Source organism: Cheilinus undulatus, linkage group 23 (assembly GCF_018320785.1).
Source record: "Cheilinus undulatus linkage group 23, ASM1832078v1, whole genome shotgun sequence".
Taxonomy (NCBI): domain Eukaryota; kingdom Metazoa; phylum Chordata; class Actinopteri; order Labriformes; family Labridae; genus Cheilinus; species Cheilinus undulatus.
This window is the reverse complement of record NC_054887.1, coordinates 9093505-9100038: the sequence shown is the minus strand read 5'-3', so window position 1 is coordinate 9100038 and position 6534 is coordinate 9093505.

Below are 6534 nucleotides of genomic sequence, written 5' to 3'. Positions count from 1 at the left end.
TAACATTTAGTTGCAAATCCCTTTCTTGCAGTAACTGCATCAAGCCTGTGACCCACTGACATCACCAAACATTTAAGTTCTTCAAAAAATGGTCAAAAGTTGCCAATGATAGTGGCAAAATTGGGTGGGGAAAGTGGCTAAACAGTGGTACTAATAGATATTTTCAATATAGACACCCTATAACAGTTAGACACACTTTTCAGGAATGAGTCCTAAAATGCAGAAGTGAGTTAGCATTTTAGCACTTCCGGTTTCCTCATCTGAAAGTCTTTGGGATTTTTTTGATTAGTTTTCGGTAAAATGCCTGAAATAAGGTCTGTGGTGAACACAAGCTCAAGGGAGTTTAACGTTTTATCCTATAACATAAAATACATCTAAAACGAGCCACACCTTTGAATTGTGTGTCTTTTCACATCTTAATAAAGGCAGTTGCTAAGAGACTGCTAACAAGGACTACAGCGTACTATATGTCATCATCTGAAGCACGGCAACTGAGCCTGCTGTTAAATTCAGTTGAGCGTGTTGTAGTTCAATGTAGCTTGAAGTTAGCTTTTTGCTTTCGTCAGTTAGATTGAAAAACCAGATATGATGCTTATATTATCAATTTGTGAAGATTATCTTTATGAACAAAACATGTAAGTTTCAAAAGCTTTTATTGGACACAGATCTTATTTTCAGCAATAATCCAAAAACCCATTGAAAAATCCCATAGGCTTGACACCGAGGGAACCCATGCGAACATCTGGGTTTGCCTACAAAATTACGTCACGACTGCACCACTCTATATAGGTCTGAAATAACTTGCTAGTCTGCAGTCAGTCCAGAAAGTTCCCACGGGTATCGGATTGGTACTCTGTATCAGCCAACGCCTTGGTATCGGAATCATATCGGGATGGAAAAATGGTATTGGAACATCCCTAGTAGCATGTTTTAAAGCAGGGCTATTCAATTACTAATTCAGCTGGGCCAAATTTTAAAATCAAGAAATGTTGCTGGGCCAGACATATTTGGCGTCCAGTAAGCAGCTGATAATGTCAAAATTTGGAACCAATACAGATCAATTTGATAAAAAAATATGCACTTTTTATTCATAGTCTCCCTTTTAAATTTGGAAACATGACATGACAAAAGCACATCAAAAAGTGCATAAAAACACGACAACAGAGCTGTATTTGAACATTACTTGAGGTAGTAGTAATGTTTTTTCACTTGAAAAAAATAAAATGAAAGTCTGTAAATAATAATTTTGGTCCCAAAAAACCCAGGAATATCTTAAAACTAACTTTGCACAGTTGTAGCTACAATTTAAAATGACATGTGTTATACTCGGTATTTTGGGGCTACTTCCGTCAGCATTGCTAGCCGTGCTTCAAATCAACGCAGTTCGATGTAGGTAGACTGTTGCTAGACTACGCGGAGTGTCGCATTGGCAGGCCGCATGTGGACCCGGTCTACTAATTGAATAGGCCTGTTTTAAAGAGATTATTTTGTAGGAATATGGTGTGTCTTTAGATTTTGGCTTGATCTTAGGTGTGCCTTGACATAAAAAGGTTGAAACTCACTGCTTTAGCTCAGTAAACTCTAATCTTATCTTAATTGTGATTAATCTCAGGATTTCTGTAGTTAACTGTGATTAATTGCATTATTTATTGTGGAATATGTGATTGGTCCTGGTTGCCATGGTAACAGTTGGAAGCAATTTTGTTTACTTTGGAATGTTTGTGAAATGATCAAAGCCACTTTTGATTATGACATCATTCAAGCCACATTCCAGTAGTATATAAGGCAGCCGGCCAGAGCTAGTTCAGTTTATGTTTGAGGAAGGAGTTCAATCCAGTCATGCCATTTTCAAGTGACCTGATAGAATCTGGTTCTGGTTTTAATTCTAAACATTTTTGGAGGAGATTTGGATTTTTAAAAATGCTTTCGGGACTCAGCAATTACGTCCTGTTCCCCGTGAAGTGGGCCGGAGAGAAGCTGTCCGGAATCTACAACAGGATCAGCGGGGCAGAGTCACGGGCTCTGCAAAATCGAATCAAGGAGCTCACGTCCGAGCTCCAGAAATCGCAGAGTACCGCGGCCTGTGGGGAGCAAAAACTGGAAAAGCTCACTGCCAAACTGAGAACAGAGGAGCGCGATAACAAAACCCTCTGGGACCAGGTGGAGTATTTGACGGTTGAGCGTGAAAAAATGAATGACTCCCACAGAATCCTGAATGATAGGTTTAAAAAAGAGGCAGCCAGGTGTGTGGAGGAGCAGAGGCTGAGGATACAGCTGGGCCAACAAGCAGAAAAGCTCCAGGAAGAACTCGATCAGCAGAGGCAACAAGGAGAGCTGCTTCCTCAAAGAGGACAAGACGTTGGTTTCCATGTCCAGGAATCATGTGTTAATACGTACAACAAACATGAATTTCTGTACAGGTTGGAGGTTATCCACAGCAAAAATCTTCAGCTGAAGCTTGAAGCCGAGAGAAAGGCTCACGCTGAAAAGTTGTTGGTGCTCAACCTTCAAGTTCAGAGGCTGGAAGAGGAAAGAGACGCCCTTCTACAGTCCAACAGCGTCTTACAAGAAAATCTGGAGATGGAGAACAGGCATCACAATGAAACGGTGGATGATATGTTTGGAGACATGTCCAGATGGGAGCAGCCCCTTCACTGTGGATACCCAGGATGACCAGGACATGGTTCATCAGACTGACGGGGCAGCAGCGCAATAGACGGATGACTCCTGGATGGATGCTAGAAAAGTAGCATCAATAGCTACTAGGGCTGCACGATGGAGCAGAAGTTTGTACCATCACCTCACAGGAAGTTTCCTGGATTGAATCCATGATGGAGCTGAGCCCTTCCTGCTCCGAGATTGCATGCTCTCCCCTGTGCATGTGGGTTTTCTCCAGGCGCTCTGGTTTCTCCCTCAAACCACATGCTTGATAGGATCCTTAGTGATCTGTCAGTGTGTGGATATTTGTGTTTTCATGTCTGTTCTGTGATATGCTGACAGCCAGTTCACGGGACACCCCCAACAGGGGGGAGTTCAACACTGGATTGGCTTCAGTTTGAACAGGACAGGCAGTGGAGACACGAATTAAAGAAAAATATATTAAAACTTTGATGCACAACTCCATCATGATAACTTTGTTTGCCATTGCAATAAGTTACTCGTTTCATATTGAAGGTATTACCAAAAATGTATGTCTCATTAAAATTTTGAACGTCTTTGAAAAATATTCAGGAATGTGTTTTTTCGTTATTATAAAACAAAAATAAAAGCATTTAAAGATAGCAGAAAGTCATCACAACAAGGATGATGGCTGTATCTGATATCAAACCCAAAGACTGTAGAAAGAACTGGACAAAGCCTGTGTGACGTCAGCTGTCTGCTTACAATAGGCAGACTCAAACTGCTTTTGAACCCAATCCAATTTGTAAAAAGTCATTTTATATGTTTGTGTTTTTTGATTCTTAATTTTGGAGTTGATATAACCGGGTCATGTTAGCTTCTCTGTGTATTTATATCTATGGAAGAGGATTAGGGACACTGGAAAAAGAAATGTTTTTGAGACACTTTTTTTTTGACTTGTGAGAAAAAAGTCTAAATTCTGAGATTAAAGTCAGAATTCTGAGATTAAACTCAGAATCCTGAAAAAAAAAAATCTAAAAAAAAAGAATGTTTTTGAGACACATTTTTTTTACTTGTGAGAAAACAGTCAGAATTCTGAGAAAAAAAGTAAAAACTGTGATATTAAAAGCAGATTAAAGTCAGAATTCTGAGATTAAAGTCAGAATTCTAAAAAAAAATCTGAATTTTGAGGTTAAAGGCAGACTACACCACGTTCCACATTATTATGCAAATGACATTTGTCTCTGATTTTCCTAAATATTCCTGCAAATGACAGTCAGAATATTTTTCAAGTCATGAGCCATTAGAGCATAATTCAAATGTTTTTGAACAAACTTCATAATGACAAAAAAATATTTTTTTAAAAATAAAAACCTCAAAATGCACTGTTCCACATTATTAAGCACAACAGCTTTTTAAAACATTTTATAGGTTGTAAAGAACTGAAAATGGTCATTTGTAGAAATCGCAGCATCAGGGGGTCATATTTACTGAAATCAAAGCTATTTCAATCAAAAACGTCTTAACAGGACAAGTTCCATGTTAACATAGGAGCCCTTCTTTGATATCACCTTCACAATTCTTGCATCCACTGAACTTTTGAGTTTTTGGAGAGTTTCTGCAAGAATTTTTTTTTTGCAGGATGTCAGAATATCCTCCCAGAGCTGCTGTTTTGATGTGAACTGCCTCCCACCCTCATAGATCTTTAGCTTGAGGATGCTCCAAAGGTTCTCAGTAGGGTTAAAGGTCAGGGGAGGATGGGGGCCACACCATGAGTTTCTCTCCTTTTATGCCCATAGCAGCCAATGACACAGAGCTATTCTTTGCAGCATGAGATGGAGCATTGTCATGCTTGAAGAAAATTTTGCTACAGAAGGCACGATTCTCTTTTTGTACCATGGAAGAAAGTGGTCAGTCAGAAACTCCATATACTTTGCTGAGGTCATTTTCACACCTTCAGGGACCCTAAAGGGGCCTATCAGCTCTCTCCTCATGATTCCGGCCCAAACATGACTCCGCCCCCTCCTTGTTGACGTCCCGGCCTCACTGGGACATGGTGGCCATCCACCAACCATCCACTACTCCTCCATCTGGACCATCCAGGGTTGCACGGCACTCATCAGTCAACAAGACTGTTTGAAAATGAGTCTTCATGTATTTCTGGGCCCAATGCAACCATTTCTGCTTGTGAGCACTGGTTAGGGGGGGGGGCTGAATAGTAGGTTTATACACGACTGCAAGCCTCTGGAGGATCCTACACCTTGAGGTTGGTGGGACTCCAGAGGCACCAGCAGCTTCAAATACTTGTTTGCTGCTTTGTAATGGTATTTTAGCATCTGCTCTCTTAATCTGATGTATTTGTCCGTCAGAAACCTTCCTCATTATGCCTTTATCTGCACAAACCTGTCTGTGCTCTGAATCAGCCACAAATTTCTTCACAGTATGATGATCATGCTTAATTTCTCCTGAAATATCGAATGTTTTCAGTCCTTGTCCAAGGCATTACACTATTTGACACTTTTCAGCAGCAGAGAGATCCTTTTTCTTTCCCATATTGCTGAAACCTGTGGCCTGCTTAATAATGTGGAACATGTGGAAAAGTGCATTTTGAGGTTTTTATTTAGAAAAAAAAAAAAGTTATCATTATGAAGTTTGTTCAACAAACATACACGTGAGGAAAAAAAGTCAGAATTCTGAGAAAAAGTGAAAAATTTTGATATTTAAAGCAGATTAAAGTCAGAGTTCTGGGGAAAAAGTCAGAATTAATTAATTTGAGAAGTCTGAAATTACAGTCAGAATTTTCAGATTAAATTCAGAATTTCGAGAAAGAGTCAGAATTCTGAGATTACAGTCAGAACTCTGAGAAAAAGTCAAGATTTTGAGACAATTCTTTTTTTTTAGTTGTGAGGAAAAAAAAGTCAGAATTCCGAGATTCAAATCAGAATTCTGAGATTAGAGTCAGAATTTTGATATTAAAATCAGAATTCTTACTTTTTTCAGAATTCTGACTTTAATTTCACAAGGAAAAAATTAAAGGTTACCAAAATTGCGTCTCAGAATTTTTTTTCAGTGGCCTTAATCCTCTTCTGTATATGTCAGACAGTTATGGCTGTAAAGACATTTTTTCCAGTTTGTTTCGTGCTTTAAGTGCATTATATGCCATTGTTTGTATATTCTCCTTTTTTCCCATCCTGTTCTTTTGAAGTCTTTTACTGAGATCCAGATCAGCCGAAAAGCCTGGCACATACTGAGCTCAACTGTAATAGCAGACTTAGGCCACAAGATGGGGCGACACCACTTCTTTTTCCCAGAGCTCCTCGTCTCAAAACTTGAAACACATCTATCACTCTCACCCTGAACTCCTACTAAATCCCACTCATCACCTCGTCATGCTCCTCTCCATCGCCCTCTTTCGCTGCTGTATTTCCACAGAGGAGTGGGTGTGAGTGTGCAGCAGGAAGAAGAAGTCTATTTCATGTCTCAGGGTTGTCAGTAAACTGATGTGTTTGTTTGGATGTTCGTGATCTTGACGTCTAAATGGATTAGAAAGATAAACCTACACATTTCCCTGTAGCTTTAGGGCCTTTCTTTACTCTGCTGAATGTAAGCTTTTTAGTATTCCTCTGCAGCCTTTGTGTGCAGGTTTTTTCAAGGAAATGACAGCACTGAAAAGAGCAAAATTATGAATGGGTTACAAAACCTTGCTTCCCTTTGTTCCCTGCTTTTCTTAGTCATTCCTGTTGTTGTAGAAGGATTTGATTGTGTTTCATGTATGTATGTTGTTGAGTGCCAACTGAGAGCAGCACAAACAGCATGTACAGTATCATCAAGAAGACCTTCAACAAAGACCACTATTGACGGCTTTTCTCCCTGCTTATGTAAAAATTATCCATGAAACCAAAACAGTGATTAACT